This window comes from Myodes glareolus, chromosome 13 (genome assembly GCF_982192425.1).
Source record: "Myodes glareolus chromosome 13, mMyoGla1.1, whole genome shotgun sequence".
NCBI lineage: Eukaryota > Metazoa > Chordata > Mammalia > Rodentia > Cricetidae > Myodes > Myodes glareolus.
In genome coordinates this window covers 25,984,311-26,001,683 of record NC_142038.1, presented here as the reverse complement: position 1 = coordinate 26,001,683, position 17,373 = coordinate 25,984,311, and the positions used below count along the sequence as shown (strand labels likewise).

Sequence of the window (17,373 nt, the reverse complement as noted above, 5' to 3'; positions counted from 1 at the left end):
TTAACTTGCTGAATACAAAGCTAAATCTGCTGAGATTACCTCCTCTTGCAGAGTCCAGCAATTTTCCCCTCATTTTATTTTGGACTGCATGTCTAGTTCACAAAGTGCAAATATTTCTCATTTTAATGACCTCTATGTAAGTTTTATGGAGTCATTAATTTTAGACATACTGGAGATACTTGTTGTGGAATATTATTTTAGCTGGGCAGAAATATGTTATATTTGTTATGCTGTGGAATATTACTTTAACTATGTAAACAAGTGCTATATTTGTTTATGTTGTTTGTTTAACAATGTAAGAATGTGCATTTAATTATATAAAGATGTATTGTATTTGCTTCACCTTGCCTGCTTGAGGCACTTGATTAGTCTAATACAAAGCTGAACAATATGTAGGCAGGAGAGGGATAGAAGGGGCTGGCAGGCAGAGAGAATAAATAGGAGGAAAGAAGAGGGGAGAGGGAAGAGAACAAGGGAGAAAGAGAGGGACACGCCTGGGGCCAGAAGCCCGGCAGCCAGAAGCAGTGAAAGTAAAATACGTAAAAGAAAAAAAAAGGGTTGAAAAGCCCTGAGACTAAATGTAAATGGAGAGAAACAGGTTAAGTATAAGAGTTAGCAAGAAACAAGCATAAGATATGGCCAAACATTTGTAACTAATCTTACATTTCCATGTAATGACTTGAGAATTGGTCGATTGTTTGAAACAAACAAACAAACAAACAAACAAAAAACAAACCTGCTACAGACCCCTAATTATCACCTCCTCCCATTTCACAGACATAGGAGGCAGGTGCAAATTGCTTTGTACTAGAATCTTGAATGAAAAAAATCGCCATACAAAAGAGAAGGTACCAAGAAAGTGAAGAACACGTTGAAGGATTCCTTGGTTTTGAAATATATGTCAAGTATTCAAAGAACGCAGCATTCTTTGGGTGGTGTCTTCTTCCGGACAGAGGCAGTTTAAGTCAAGATTTGTTGCTTGTGCCAGTAGGTTAGTGTTTAGATAAGCAAATCTCCCAGGAGGGATTCAGGGATGGTCAGAGGCAGCAGGAGGAGCAGATTTGAAGCCCAGTTACATCGGTCCCGTGGCAACAATAAGAGAAATCTTAGGAGCAGCTTGCTGGGTTCCTTTGCTATGAAATAATATTTCTGAAAAAGCTGCATGCTAAGGCATTCTCATAGACGTGTCTGATAGGACGTTTGAGTTGCAAGTCTCAAAAAATGTAGGTGAGCTTCCTTGATTTTATAACTTCGTTGCATATGAATCCCATCCTCTGTTCCAAACAGATTTGACCTAACTGTTAGCCTTTTCCATCCAGCCTCTGCTGACATGAAGGTTATAGAAATTTTTCTCGGTGTTTGGGGAGGAGTGGTTTGCAGGCTTCTCTGCACAGAGCACCGTGTGTAGATGAGAAAAAAAATGTGTCTATGTGTCTGCTCTGAAGAGAACAGAGGGAAGTTTCCCTCCTGGGTAAGGCTGCACTTTCCTGAGGGCACAGCAGGCCTGGGTGGGACCCTGCTGCACCTACTCTCAGAGTGATCTGGAATCCCGGGTCACTTAAAATTGGGGGGTGGGGGGTGGGGACACAGACAAAGCAAAGGAACTGTGTGTGTTGCATTTGTCAATGTTTTAGAAACTTACAGTAGAAGCAGAGGTCTTGAGGAAGGGCTCAGTGAAGAACTCACTAAAGAGATATTTCAAAATTTGGCTGTATGGTGCTCAATCTAAGCAATTCCTGTTACGAATACCTGGGTAAGGGCTAGCAATGTACATCTTGGAAATGTTGCCTGAAAGCTGCCTGTGCTTAGTGTTGGCTTCATCAGTGGGTTCTCTGAACAGCCTACCGTGACCTCTGTCCCTTCCTTACTCAGGTCATTGGGTTTCTTAATGTGTGGTCAGAAATAGCTTCTGTATTAACTTGTAAATGTTCATTTAATCGTTGCTTGGTTTTCCTTCTGGTTTTTTATTTAAAATTTTAAGTTGTGATATTTTTATTACCCTAGAGAACAACTTTGGAGACCCACTTACTCCCTCTGTGGGACTGTGACCTCTCTGCTTTTGAGTTCCGTTTGTACTTTGTCTTGTCAGACAATTCCTTAAATCATGCTCTGTCTTAGTGGCCTTTCAATTGCCATCATAAAACACTGTGACCAAAGCTACCTGGGGAAGGAATTGTTTATTTCATCTTAGAACTCTCAGGACCCACTCTACAACTTCAGGAAGTCAGGGCAAAAATCCAAGGCAGGATGCTGGAGGCCAGAATGAAGTAGATGCCATGGAGAAATGTTGCTTACTGTCTTGGTCTACATGACTTGCTAAACTTGACTTTATATATCATCTGGGATCACAAGTCTGGGGTGGCACTGTCTACAGGGAACTGGGCTGTCTCATATCAATCATTAATCAATAAAATGTCCCGTAGACTTGTGTTATCGAGGTACTTTCTCAATTAAGATTCTCTCTTCCCAGACATTTCTAGCCTTGTGTCAAGTTGACAAAACTCAACCAGAACATGCTCTATAGCACAATTTTATGATGACATTTGTGTTACCTGATAATTAGCCCCAGAAAAATCTTATACTCTCTGACATCTAGGGGTCAGCCACTGGGGCCTTCAGATTGTATCCTTTCCACGGACAGGATTTATTTTCCTTAGTTTTCACAGTATTTACAATTATTTTCCCCCAGCTTTTAGAAAGCAAGATATATCCCTCTATGTCCCAAAGGTCCCATACATATATTAACAAGTGTGCAGTACCCAGTCACTCAGTTAAGTCTCTAAAGACTGGCCACAGGGTTCCCACATTCCTCCATTACATCTACAAAGCAGAGGTGGGTTCCTCGTCAGGTGGGAACTGTAGGCTCCGGCATCCTCTTTCCTTCTTGGGGACTGCTAGCTATCCAGAGTCGTAGCTCCATTACTACGGTTTGAGTTTGACACAGCATCACCTGTTTTCCGGGTGCTTCAGGAATAGTTATAGGAAGGCAAAGTGAAAGACTAAAACTCTCTGGAAGACGCACGCTTGAGTTTACCTCTCCGTCTTCTGAGCTGTCAGCGACGAATTCATCAAAAGAAGAAAGGATTCTGTTAGGCTTGTACTGTGGCTTCCCCCAGTCAGGAGTTAGGAGCCAGTTCCTTATTTTCAGGAGATTCATCCAAATCTCTTTCTTCACCAACTGCCAAGGAGCTAAGCGGTCCTCCTCCAGCTGAAGGGAAGAGCACCAAACTTGGAAATTCAGTAAGTGTGTTGTTCTTAACCAGCCCCTGAGTTCCTGCACAGTAGTTCGCCCCTCTCCAGAGCTGTCAGATTTGGCTCCGAGTAACTCTCCAATGGAAAGCCCTTGGAGTAGTATAAGCTTTTGTCCAAGAATGTCCCCCCACCCCAACTTCTTTTGACTGCTAGGATCATTGGTAGGCTTTTTTTTTTTCTGAGATAAAAATGGACGGGCTTCCAACACGGACGTCTTAAACACAGTCTCATCTCTGCTGTGAGATTCCAAATCTTTCAGTTCAACTTCCACTGCCAAACATTCTGCATCTTCAAGGATAACATGACTGCTGGGTAGCCTCTTGTCAACTTGACACACAAACTTGTTTCCTGAAAGGAGGAACCTCAGTGGAGAAGATGCCTTTATAAGATCCAGCTGTAAGGCATTAGCATAATCAGTGAAGGGCAAGGGCCCAGCCCATTGGAGGTGATGCCATCCCTGGGCTGGTGGTCCTGGGTAATAAAGGAAGGCAGACGGAGCAAGCTATGGGGAGCAAGCCAGTAAGCAGCACCCTTCCATGGCCTCTGCATCAGCTCCTGCCACCAGGTTCCTGCTTTGTTTGAGTTCCTGTCCTGATTTTCCTCAGTGATGACCAGTGCTGTGGAGGTGTAGTACAAACAATCACCCCCAACTTGCTTTTTGGTCCTGGTACTTTATCACAGCAAAAATAAACCTAACTCGGGCAACATTTAAGCCACTCAAGAAAATGTCTGGAAACATTTTACATTTTGTTACACATGGGCTAATTTTTATGATTATCTGCTTTTAATCCAATGCTGTTTTCCCTTTCACAGATATGGTGGTACTAATATTGTTTCCATTGAAATATACTTAGTAAAAATTAACTATGTGTTGATAAAATAAAGAAATGATTAATTAATGATTAATGATTAATGAATTAATGAAGATGTGGCAGAGATGCTGAGGTTGTGGCAGGTCTGGCAATTGTTTGGAAAACACCAAGCTTTCAGGTAAAGTTTGAAAATGGCCTGGGCTACCGATGTAGCTCAGTAGGTAAGATGCTTGCCTACCATCCAGGAAACCGTGGGTTTGAAACCGGCACTGCATAAACCAAGTGTGGTAGTCTGTGTTTGTAGTCCTAGCATTTGGGGGTTGGGGTAAGGGGTCAGAAGTTCAAGGTTATCTCCCCCCCACTTCATCCTTGCTACACAGGGAGTTCAAGGTTAACCTGGGCTCCATGAGGCCACATTGCAAGAAAGAAAGAACAAACCTAAAAACTGGTAAAGTCTGGGCCCCCCTTCCTTATTGGATGCTGCTGTCTCTTTGACCTCGGCTTCCACAATTTTCTTTTCTGTTATTTCATTTTTTAAAAAAATATTGATGGATACTTTTTTTTAAGATTTATTGTATACCTGCACACCAGAAGAGGGCACCAGGTCTCATTACAGATGACTGTGAGCCACCATATGGTTGCTGGGAATTGAACTCAGGACCTCTGGAAGAGCAGTCAGGGCTCTTAACTGCTGAGCCATCTCGCCAGCCCATTATTTCATTTTTATCCATCATCGTAAACTTGACTTTGAATCCAATGAGACCTGGAGGCAAATAAGGAGAACAGGGACTCGCCTGCAGTGGGAACAAACAGATTGGAGGACGTCTAAGCTGGTGGGGTAGAGGGTGAGCCCTGAGCTAAAGAAGAACAGGACTGATGACTGAGGTAAAAATAGTGCCTGTCCTCAGAGGGCAATGGTGGTCATGCTGCTTTTGTCATTTCGGAAGTCAAAATGCTCCACGGCAACCATCGCATCCATCACGGTGATGTTCCGTTTCAGTCTCTAAGACCACACACTTGCCAGCAAGCCGCTCAAGCCTTGGCTATTATGGTTCGGTTCAGCATCTACTGTTGGCAAGATGCTAGGATTTGTGTACTCCAAGATGAAAGTCTCGCCATCAACTTTCCAGTCGCTACACACGCACTTGCTGCTACCGTGTTTAGGGCCCGTGAGAGCACAGTTATGGGATCCGGAAGGGCTCCTCCTGCTCACATCTGTTTTCTCTGTCGCTCAGGACACAAACGCTTCTTCCTGTTGTCTTTGGAGCTTTGTGGGTGAACGCCTCAAAGCAGATGAAGCCCAAGGGTTTGCCTTCACTAACGACGCTGCAGCACATTGAAGGGTTAAGCAGGCTGGCTGGGACTTCTGTAGGCAGCGGAGGCATCTTCGAAGCCCAGTTGCTTAATCACTTTTCTTTCTGTTTTTCTGTCATGTTATCTTGATATAAGAAGACTGTGTTATAACTCAAATGTCCTGGGAGGTTTCCCAACCTCTCACAGCAGCAGCTTTGTAAATGTGAGGTCTCGTTCTTGCAGTGGGGATGTAGTTCTGCGAGGGAACTCTTTGGCTCTCACTCCTGGCTCATCCCTTTCTTTCCCAATCTCCCTTGTGTGTCTGGCTTCTTCTCACCCTTCCGTTGGTTGTATTGCTGCCTCCTCACGGAGGACCACCTAGACTGCCCTCTGAACCGGAAGTGCAGTCCCTTTTTTTCAACACAACAGCACATATCTCAGCAGATAGCTTTCCTTCCAGCTCACCAAAAACTGGGAATTTCAGTGCGCCTTTTAATCATCTATCTCTTCCCCTGTTTTGAACTCTTTGGGGCAGCGTTCCGCTCACTGGTGTATCTCAGGTGGTCGACAGCCGCACTCATGCCTGCGTCCGTGCAAATGGTTGGTGGATGAATGAGTACTTACTACCTTTATCCATCATGAATTCTGCCTCATACTTCAATGTTTATTGGGTTCATGAATTGCACTTAGAAGACCTCAGAGCCTTCCATAACCATGACACTGTGGTCCTTCTGCCCATTGTGTCCAAAGTCATTATCTCTGTGCCTTCAGTATAGAAGCAAATATACGAGGTTGTATTTGGATTAAAGGGCTATTTGCCATTAGCTGTCTGGATATCTGCCATCATTCCCCACAATGTTCAAGCTTTTCTTAATGTAGTTTTTCTCACATTAAGGGAAAGCATCCCCTTCTGATGGCTTTGGTTGCATTCAGAGTTGACAAGAGTAAGAAGTGAGGAGAGATAGAAAAAACATTGTGAAAGGAGGCACAGCACTCATATTTGTGGGCCATCTAAGTATCTATAAAACTCTTAATGTGAGATTGCATGGCTCCATGTTTACCGTGGCAGATAAAACCAACATCGCCATCTAGTGGTAGCAATGTAGAATTGCAGACATATATTGCATAGTTAATGGGTCCTCCTCTGACTCTAGAGTTGAGTGCCAACAATTAAATGCTCCTCATGTCGCTGGCTAGTCATGTAGCGATCAATACATTGATCACTTTTTTTGTGGATAAATCACATTGTTTGGAGACCTTAGAGTGCAGGTTGATGTTGACATGCGCATACCTAACGGACATTCAGGAAGTCAGGTTTCCGGGTGCAACAGTTCATTACTGGCTCTCTGGGTCACATACAGCTGCTCTTTCGATTCATCGGTGTCTACAAAAAATGCTAAGCAACTGGGGATATTTAATCAGAAGACTTCACAAACCAAGATACCCCCACGTGGACTTGGAAATCTTCTGAGACACTGACACCGGCGACCTGCACTCTTGCATTTCAGCTACTAGTTTGGCTGACAAAAAGTTGTCCCTTTGGATCACGCTGTCCCAGCTCCATCAGCCCTCTGTTCTGCTTAGACAGTCGGTTGAGCTTGAGTGTTTGGGAAGTATGTAATCATTTGGTAGCTTTTGGCTTTCTTTGTTTATTTTTAAGGAAGGAAATCTCTCTAATCCTTTTCCCAAAAGGCTCAACAGTGACAATTATAACTGCACAGTTACCAAGGGGGTAATCTATGTCTTGATGACCCTTAGATGGAAAGCTATTTGCTTCCCTGGGTTTCTTTTTCTCTTAAAATAATATCTCTACTCGAATTCCCCATATGTGATTATTTTCCTCCCCTATGCCTGGTGAGTGAGAAAGCTATTTTTGAGACTTTGACCGGTTCTCCCTTTTATTTGTCCAAGAGATACCTAACTGACACATTGTCAATGCTGGACTCTGCCTCGTGCTTCATGTCAGTGTAGCTGAGGATGTTCTGCATACGCCCTTTACGGAGCAAGTGGTGAGCGCTGGTAAAGGTCTATGTTACTATGGACACATACATGAGGGGCATAGGAACCGATTCAGGGATGCAAACAGGGTCAGAAGGCTGTCTCTGCAGAAAAGTTTAAGTCTTAGGATAGAATTTAGCTAAAGGGTAGGGGGATGCATACTGATTCCAGGGTTAGAGCAAGACATCCACCAGCATCTAAGGACTCTGTTGGGGAGCAGACCAGACAGGCAGGGAGCAACTGCTGCCTATGAACAGGGCAGCAAAGACTCAGAACCATGTTTTCAGAGATGCAGTTGGGAGTAGGTTCCTTTGGTCATCGCCTGGTTGGTCTGGTAGGCTGTTGTGAAGGTGCCTTCAGCACTCTCAAGGCCTGCTGATGCCATCGCTGCCGCCACCGCTGCCTACTGGGCAGCCTCTCTTGTTGTCGTTGTTGTTGTTGTTTCCTTTTAAATTCATGTTGCTCTTTTCCCATTTCCCTCATAGTTCTGTTTTTCTCTATAGTTCCTTCCCCACTTTCTGCATAATTCTGGTATTTTCCTAGAGCTGTTGTGGATTTTCTGTTGTTTGGAAATGCTCAGCAACCAGGTCGTGAACTTCTCAACCCACCCCCTGGAACCTTTCAATCCAAAAGCTAGCTTCAAAGCCTAGTTGGATGTCGTTAATGCAGAGCAAAAAGTCAACAAACATGTCCCTAGAGTCCTGGCACCGGAAAGCCTTTCTCTTGTTCCCTTTGCTCAATTCCCTGCTGGTCGGCAGCCTGAACTTCCACCTACCTTTCTCCACAGGCAGTTCAGCTCTCACTGAACCCTGAGTGGACACAGAAAGCTAGGGTAGGACCCTAGAGGCCGAAAAGGTACTTAAACATGAGCTCCAACCCCAAATGCCCTCAAGAAGCTCTCTTCCTTCTCTGACACAGTTGTTGGCTTCCCCTTGAAGGTGTTGGTATTGGACACACCTGGATTCTGGTTTGAGCATCCATAGTCACTGGGCATTTGAACCAGGAAACCTTCTTCTTTGGGCCCTGGTTTCCTTTCTCATAATGTAAAGATGATAAACTCTGGGCTGCCTACTTCACTGCCTTTGAAGAGGAGAAAATTGAAGATCAATCATTTCTGAAACATGTATTGATTGCTCAGCCATCTGTCAGCCCCTAGGGGACAAAAGCCCATGCTCAGTTGTAATGTGTTACGCAATGTGACATCTCAGGCAGAGAAACCCACCTCTAGCTGGGCCCGCTTAGGTGTGTATTTGTTTCACTCTTTGTAGGTGTCTGACCTGGTCCCTAACAGATGGTTTTCCTATTGCTCTACCATGGACAAGTAGGCCCCAAAACCACGGACAAAGGGAAGATGGTCCTCATGTTTAAAATGATCTGAAATACTTGCATCTCTAATTCTTAGGTCTTCTTACAACTCCGGACTTGCCCTCCACCAATGGACTTGCCAGTTCTCACTCACTTGCCCTCTCCAGTTACATGAACAGAAGTCCGGGGATGAAGGAGAGGCAAGAAAGGAGCTAACACAGGAGTCTGCTTTGGGGAGGAGTGAGCCTGGGCTGGGGTCAGCACATTGGAGTAGGTTAGGAAAGGCTTATTTCAAAGGAGGAATAACAAAGGGACCCTTGGTTACCCAGGGGGCTGTAACAGCAGAGCTGCTACCCCTTCAAGGTCCCAGTGGATAAGGGGAGGGAACTACATTCAGAACAGGAAAAATGTTTAGATTTGGTTGAGTGATGGGAGTCCTACTGCGGAAGTGCCGCAGAGTCAGAGAGGAACACGCAAATAGGAGAGAGGTTTAGATCACAGGCCTGTCTGGGCTAGAGGATGGCGTGGACTGTGAAGAAACCGGGAGGAAAAGGAGGGCAACTTAGAGGCACCGGTGAAGGGTTGACCTCGTTCAACAATAACATGAGAAGGGGTTGAAGATGGAAAACCCAGGTTCATTTTGGGGCACACTATGTTAATGACTGCAGAGCTCCTACTTGGAAGTTGCCAGGGTTTAACCCGAGCTTCAGCAGAGACCTCAGCTAGAAACATAGAATCGTAGCATACAAATAATGATTACTGCTGTATTGAAGATCAGTAAGACATATATCACATGTGAAATCTGATGCTTACCGGATAAAGAACGTCGTCCTTAGCATTTGGAGAAGTGTCTTCCTCCGTCCTGGAACGATGTTCACTCTTGAAGTAGATCAGGCTGTTATACAAACACAAGATAATTGCGATGCACTAAATATTCATGTTACAGTGGTGAAAATTGAAGACAATAAAGACAAAATGTGGTAGAATTATTATCCTTGCACACAACAAAAAGCCCAGTTTAAACTAAGCTAAACGAAGAAAGTCTTTGGTTAAAGTCAAGGAGTGATTTTCAGTTTGAGACAGAGTTTGCTCCGGAGGGTCAGAGGACATCACAGAGACAGGGTTCTGGTGCCCGTGTCTTCTATTCATTCTGCTTTCTCCGATGCTTGCTGCCTTCTCTAAAGCCGACTCAGCCTCATTTTCATAAAATGACAAGCCTCACATAACCCCACCTTCCAAACAATCAGGCAACCTTTCTCTCTCAGAAGCCCTCTTATATGCCTCAGGCCTTCTCAGTAGCTTGGCTTAGACCTGTTCTTAGAGCTGACCCGTCACTGTGATGGAGGGACAGGTACGGCCAGCAATATTGGGACAGGGAGAAAACGGGGAAGATTCCAAATCAACAGTAGGCTTTCCCAATAGAGGTAAAGTTTGTCCGTGTGAACAATCAGTTCCTGTTACCCGAGATAAAAGACTCAACCCTATGACTTCAGGAAGAAGGGGCTGGAAGTCACATGGTGAGTCAACATCTGAGGCCGAGCTCAGTGTTGGCTGTTCCCACTGCCAACTTACTGTCTCCAACACTCAATCACTACAGCACGTTTGTTCCCATAAATGTTCCAGAGACTTAAGATGGTCAGAGGCCAGGAAGGAGTCAAGAACAACAGCAGTGATTAAAAACTCAGAGAGCCCTCAAATCATCCAGGATCGTGCTCTGGCCCTTATTGCCTTTGATCAGCCCAAGTTGAACTAGACAGGAATAAGGGAAGAGATGTCACTCAGATCAGCCCGTGGGGAAGGTAAGGAATAGAATGATGCTCCTGGTCCCTGCTCCTTTCTCTCCCCCACTTTAGCTGGAGAGAGGGGACATTTAAAACCTGTGTGCAAAGCTGACCAAGCCCCGGAGTGCTGTCAGAGCGGCTTTGGTTCCTTATTCACGGCTAGACGATCCCACAGGACTCCAGAGCTCCATTTCTACCACCCCAGCCGGAGTTTTGTTTGTGCCTGTTATTTTTAGAAGAGTGTGAACCCTTGGGGATCATCACACCCAATCCCCTTGTTTCAGGAAAGGGCAAGAAGACTCGGTGTTTCAGCTATTTCCTATCAGAGTTGATCATTTGAATTCAAGCTTCCGATTGGCTCAGTGATCCCTTTGTTGTCTCCACCTTGCTCCCTGGTGCCTTCTGAAAAGTGCCCAACTGGCCTCTCCCCTGTGAAATGACCTCTTAGGCATCTTGGGTGCACGCGGATTTTACCTGAGAAGTAGGGGGAGTTCCCAAGAAGATTTGCAAGTTGGTCTTTGCGAACTCAGAAATCAGGTTTGGGTTTGTGTCTTTACGGGCTCTTAGACACTCCAGGAGCCCACGGAGATTGGAACAAGACCTGCCACCGTGAAAATTAGCTGCACATGGTTGTAAAGTCCTGTTCGACCCTTCAGGGCTGCACACTGAACAGCATTCACTTTGGTGCTTCTTTAGAGGAAGGTGTCAGGGATCACTACAGGATGCTCTGAGGACTGCAGGAATTTGCCTGTAGGCCGTCTGGAATCTATTCACTTTGCTCTGGGGTGTGTGGCTTTACTTTTCCCTGGCTGTGGTTTCAAGGGCGTGCGATCTGTGCAGGTACACATGGAGTAATGTTGAAAGGATTCCAGACTTGCATTGCTGTGAACATCTTGAAATTCTGAATCCTTCCTTCTTTCCTTCCCTCCTTCCCTCCCTCTTCCTCTCTCCCTCTTTCTCTCTCTCTCTCTCTCTCTCTCTCTCTCTTTCTCTCTTTCTATTTTATTGTTTGATAGCTTCATAGTTTGTATACTGAACAAAATTTCAGGGACCCCACAGCATGAGGGAGAGCTTTCAGATCTTTTCAAACTAGCCCTGCATAGTACAAGGATGAATGATAAAATTCATCTTGATAATCTTAATTTTTAACTTTTTGAAGATCAACATCAGATAACATAAATAAACATCAGGAGAACTGAGAGGCCGTGGAGAACGGAAGACAAAGCTTCACGTTTTATAATTAGCGGCACTTTAGCGCATTCTCCCCCTATAAGAAAACCTGTATTTTGATTTTTGTACTGGGCCCCACAAATTGTGTTAGCATCCCTGTCTTTAATATCTTAGTATTTAATTTCTCAAATTCTCCTATTTCAACAGGGTTGTTTTCAACACTCTGGCCATTTTGAGTCACCTTACTGCCTAACCGCATTTCCTTCACATATGAAGTTGTTTAGATTAATAGTTTTAATTTATCAAGAGCTATATTAGTTTGTTTGGTCTGCCATGGCAATATATTTTAGCAGCCTGAGCAAGTGGCTTACATAGGGGAATGTGTTTCTTCATGATTCTGGAAGATAGAGGTGTCAAAGGTCTTCGTGTCTTCGGGAGTTCATCCCTGACTTTCCAGACCTGCATGTGTTGCTGGGTGCATACACGGACCATGCGTACATTGGCATCCCTAGCCATTCCTGTGTGTACACATTCCCTCTTCCCCTTCAATCTAGTTGACTGGTATCTTACGAACCTAACCTCTTTTTATCTTAATTACATTTTTAAAGTCCCTATCTTCAAACACAGCCATGCTGGGGGCTAAAACTTCAGCAAATAATACGGGTAGAATTTAACTCCCAACAAGGCCTTATATCCCCACTCTTTCTGTGGTGGTCTTGATGTAATATCCAGTACTCACATTTTTGCAAGTTCCCTCATTCACTGATAAATATTTGCTGAGCACTTACTAAACGCCAATTGCTGGGAAAGATACTGGAGAGGAGACGCTAGAGAATACAGGTGGATTCCTGCCACCGGGGATTTAGGCACTATCGAGACAGATAGGGGTATAACAATTAAGCAAATAAAACATTTGCAGACTATGAGAAGTACAAGAACAATAAACTTCAGGGCTCTGATAGTGAATTAAGTGGGTAATGTTTTGAATGGGGTTCTCAGTGAAGCTGTCTCTGAGGGAATCCAGTTAACCTAGATGATGCGGTGAGCAAGATTTCCTAACACAGAGAGGTCAGAACCGGAAGTAGCAAGGAAAAAGACTCAGAAGTGGTCCCAGTCTCAGCATGTTGCTGGCGGTGGCTAAGTGGCCACGTAACAGTCGTGCATAGTTTTATGTAGAATATGGAATGAAGCAGGCAGGGACAAGGTCATGCAGGGTCCTCTCGGCTTTTAGAATTCGTTCTGAATGTGATGGGAAGCCACTGAAGTCAGTGATGTGACAGACTGGCAGAGAGCAGGAGGGAATGGAGAACCAGAGTGCCATTCATAAACACCAGGAAGGGTGCCCCCTGCTGGCCATGTCCTTTTAAACTCTCATTTGATGACCTAAAAGGAGAGTAGAGGTATCTTCTTCGCAGGGCTCCTCCCAATCCTTCTCTTCCCTTCCCCTCTTCTCCCTCCCCTCCCCCCTCTTGGTTCGATTTACCTCAATCATATGTCTATTGTGCAAAATCATGGATCTTACTGTGATGTTTAAAATAGTTTATTGTGTGCTTTGGGAGGTCAGAAGACAGCTTTGGACAGTTCTCTCTTTCCACAGTGTTTTCAGGGGCTGAACTCAAGTCACCAGGTTTGTAAAACAAGTGCTTTTTACCAGCCATCTCACTCTGCCTTTATGATGTTTTATATGTGCATATCATGTAATTTCATGATTCATGTTCACCCTTATGTATCACTGCTCCCTTCCACCTTCCTAAATAGTTCTTTTTGACTTTTGTGTCACACACACACACACACACACACACACACTTAAATTCTGGATTCTGCATGTATTTGTCTGTTTAAATATGGCTTAGTTCACTTTACATGGTCTCCAGTTTTGTCCCTCTAACATAATTTCTTTTTTATGACTGAACGAAACTCATATATATATATATATATATATATATACACATACATATATGTATACACAGACATATATATGTGTGTATATATATATACCCTAACCCTAATGGATATATATATATATATATATATATCCATTTTCTTTATCCAGCAGTCTGTCAATGGACAGCTAAGCTGACTGCATGTCTAGTCAATTAGTAATAGTATAGTAATAGTATAGAATGCTGATTTAGATTGTTTTTGGTATGGGATAGCTGGATGACATATCAATTATATTTAATGTGAAGGCTCTCTATACTCGTGTCCATAATGCCTATATTAATTTACATTCCCACTGACACTCTGTATATGTCCCCACTCAACCCCTGGTAAAAGAAAGTTTTACCTTGCCTTGGTTTTTAAAAGAGTTCGTGGAAATGTATTTTCCAAGTGCCCTCATGTCAAGAAGCAGCCTTTTATCTCTGTTCTCAATGACACCTTTGTGTGACATAGTATTTACTGTCACTCTGATTCTCCCAGCCTGTAATCTCTCTGCCTTATCTTTGAGCATTGCCAAAGCCAAGGCAGCTCCTTAAAAATGCCTGACTTCTCCCCCTAGTGGCTGATTTGTGTTTTGTGTACCCATGTCTAAAGTTTTATCTTGATTCTTTTCCTCCCTTCTCTCCCTCCCTACCTCCTTCCTTCCTTCCTTCTTTCCTTCCTTCCTTCCTTCCTTCCTTCCTTCCTTCCTTCCTCCCTCCCTCCCTCCCTCCCTCCCTCCCTCCCTCCCTTCCTTCTTCCCTTTTCTCACATAATATATCCTGATGATGGTTTCCTCTCCCTCTTCTCCCAATTCCTCCCTACCTCCCCTCCCAACCAGAACCACCCCTTCCTTTCTGTCTCTCATTAGACAACAGACTTCTAAGGGAACATAAAATAGAATAAGGTAAGATAAAACCAAAACTAACATATCAGAATAGGAAAAAACAAACAAACAGAGGGAAAAGAACCCAAGACACAAGAAACAGATATGGACACCGAAGCCCATTCATTCGCACACTCAGATATCCCATAAAAAACACTAAACTGGGAGCCATGAGGTATATGCAAAAGAACCTGCAGGGTAAATAGAAATAGAGAGGAAAAAAGATAAAATTTAAAAATAAATAAATAAAATCACTGACAATATTATGAGACAAGGAACCTCCAAAGAAACCACTGAGTTCATTCTGTTTGCCATCTATTGCTAGGCATAGGGCCTACCGTTTAAGAATAATTTGCTTCCCCAGTGAGACTTCTTTGGAGAAAACTGGGTTCGGGATAGGGGCTTGTGTCCACTTCCCCTATCCGCTCTAGGACCCCATTGGGTACAGACCAAAACCCTTGCCATTTTTTTTTTTTGAGTCTGAGCCATAGGAGTAATGACTTTTGCCAATTGTCCTGTGGGCCTGAGGGGTTGGATATCTTAGACAGGGCTGTGCCCGTGTTAAAATACACATTCAGTCAGGACTTCACTTGCTCAAGGTTTCCTCCACTGCCTATAGTCATGACGCTTTATTACAGCAAGAAAAACTAAGTATGACATTTTTCTTGATCTTAATCTTTCTAACTGGGATAAGAAGAAATTTCAAAGTAGTTTTAATTTGCATTTCCCTAATTGCCATGGATGTTGAATATTTCAAAAAAATATTTCTTGCCATTTCCATGACTTCTTTTCAGAACTCTGCTCAGATCCATAACCCACTTATTCATTTTTATAGGGTTGTTTCTTGATTACTTATTTATGATAGTCTGGATTTCATAGTCTGTCAGATGTACAGCTAGTAAAGATCTCTCCCATTCTGTGGGCTTCCCCTTTATTTAACTGAGTGTTTCCTTAGCTGGGCAGAATCATTTTATTATGAATTTCCATTGGTTATATGCCAGAATTAATTCGTGAGCCCATAGAGTCCATTCAGAAACTCCTTTCCGACACTAATATCTGATAGGTATCACCATATTTTCTTCTAGTGGTTTCCCACTGAAGACTCTGACCCATTTAGAGCCGATTTCTGTGCAAGGCGGGGTGATTAGATACGGATCTAATTTCAATCTTCTACATGTGACCATTCAGTTTCCCAGCGCTGTTTGTCAAAGACGCTGTCTTTTCTCCAGTGTGTGTTTTGGTTTCTTTTTCAAGCAGCCGATTGCTGCAGTCGCTGGCACTCGTTTGAATCTTGATGCCCAACATTGTTTAGCCAGGAAATGGCTCAGGTGGGACCACTCAGTGTCAGTTTGATGGCTGCTCTTGTTATCAGGTGTTTTTCCTTATTGGGGATCGAGGCAAGCATGCTACCACTGAGTTACAGGTACATGGACATGCTTTTAAAACATCTGTGAACCCCATTCCTCTTTCCGGGGTTGTTCTCTTAGGCTATGTCTTGAAATTCCCTCTTGACTTTCCTTGCATTCTACTAAGCATGCCAAGGGTCCTTACACATTTTTTTCTATGCATCTTTTATCTTGGCTTTAGTTCCTCTGGCTTTTCTTTCTGTTTTCCTGTCATTGTCTCTTTCAGATTCACCTTTCGTTTCTTTGCCATTTATCACTTGTTACATTTGAAACCATTGTGTGTGTGTGTGTGTGTGTGTGTGTGTGTGTGTTTTCAGTCTAGTCTCTTAAACTGGCAGTCTCCTCGTGGAAATCGGTGTTTTGTAATCTTCTTAGAGGTCTTGCTTAGACTCATACTTTCATGTATGTGAGTGATTAGACTACATGTATGCATGCACCTCACTGAATGCCTGTTTCCCACAGAGATCAGAAGAGGAGATTGAATCCCCTAGAGTGGAGTTACAGATGGTTGTGAACCACCATTGGGTGCTGGGACCTGAACTTAGGTCCTTTCAAGAACAAGAAGTGATTTTAGCCACTGAGTGTCTCTTCAGCCCTAGATTCACATTTTAATGAATTTTTCTCTGTTATTAATATGTTTAAAAGAAAGTAAGTTTCACACTTGGGCTCTCTTTGCTTCCTGAGAGCTGTTCCCCATCCCCTTTCTTCTTCTAGCTGATAAGTCACCCATGTTTGCAGTAGGCGGTTTGCAGTAGCCGGTTTGCATACTTCTATATCATTTCTTTCCATGTTGCTCTTGTGTAACAAGGACTAGCCCTACTTACCCTACAGTAAAGGTGTAGTTGGTTCTACTTGGCCACACCCCACCTCCCCTTTCTGGACCCATTTTTCCTTTCCTTTATCAAGATGCTGAGTTGGCAACTGGGTATGCCTTTTTATAATCTTTATTATTAAAATTATTTTTGAATTCTCAGTATTTTGTTGTTAGGCTCTGCTGTTGAGATGTGAAGCTGGCATCAGAGGCTACATTAATCATGCTAGAGTCCATTGCTTTTCATAGTTATCCGTTCTGAAAGATTTTGGCTCAAATCGTACCTCTTTCTTCTGTGGTTGCACCTGATAATTTGCCTTTTAAAGGGGCTGTTTCATCAGTCACGGGAAGAAGTTTTTGTGATTTTGATGTTCTCTTCTGTCCTTACATGGAGGTTAAGCATTGACACTAGAGTCTGGTACAGCGTCTGAAGGTCTGAGTTATGAAAAAAAGACAAACCAGGTGATTTTTCAAATCTCTCTCTTATCTTTGCATTCTGAGGTTAGGCTGTGGGACAACGGGGTTTTTTTTGGGGGGGGGGAGACGGGGAGGCATATCAACCATTGGAAGCAAACAAAATGCAAGAACAATCTAATTGAATTAGGGGCACTGCAGTTTTCGAGCCAATAGAGGGCAGATCTTACTAATTTTATAAAAACGGTCACAGCTGTCCATCTTCCGGGAGCTCACTTACCTCTCTGAAAAGAGTAAGAAGGCTACAGCCCACAACGGGAATAAG

General features: G+C 43.6%; 1 long non-coding RNA gene across 1 annotated transcript; it reads right to left on the bottom strand.

The window, feature by feature from the left end:
* Positions 1–2,158: 2,158 nt before the first annotated feature.
* LOC146891710 (uncharacterized) lies at positions 2,159–9,551 on the bottom strand. The gene is made up of 2 exons (XR_015005324.2): positions 9,474–9,551; positions 2,159–3,600 (listed from the first exon to the last, which is right to left on the bottom strand). It is a non-coding gene; the product is annotated as an uncharacterized LOC146891710 (long non-coding RNA).
* Positions 9,552–17,373: the final 7,822 nt, after the last annotated feature.